Raw genomic sequence first — 274 nt, forward strand, 5'->3', positions numbered from 1 at the left:
ATTATGAAGAGTTTTCGAAGATGAGATTCCTGCGAAGTGGAGATGTATATTGATCAGATGGCTGTGTACTGGGAAATGGAGATGGCTTTGATCTTCTACTCGAACTGAAGTAGAAATGAGTTGCTGATGTCAAACGGAATGGAAATCAATGTGTTGATGGCAGGGAAGAGTAATGAGTTACAGAAGAAAATGGTTGCTGCCATCAACAACCCATGGTGACGAGATGGAGAATGATTGGCAGCATTCAGTTGTTATCGATGGTGAACAGTTGCAG

General features: G+C 42.0%; 1 protein-coding gene across 1 annotated transcript in view; it reads left to right on the forward strand.

Moving 5' to 3' along the window:
- The window catches only part of LOC113317083, a 4018-nt gene that overhangs the window by 1435 nt on the left and 2309 nt on the right, over positions 1-274 (forward strand). The window lies entirely within an intron of this gene.

This window comes from Papaver somniferum, chromosome 10 (assembly GCF_003573695.1).
Source record: "Papaver somniferum cultivar HN1 chromosome 10, ASM357369v1, whole genome shotgun sequence".
In the NCBI taxonomy this organism is placed as follows: Eukaryota; Viridiplantae; Streptophyta; class Magnoliopsida; order Ranunculales; family Papaveraceae; genus Papaver; species Papaver somniferum.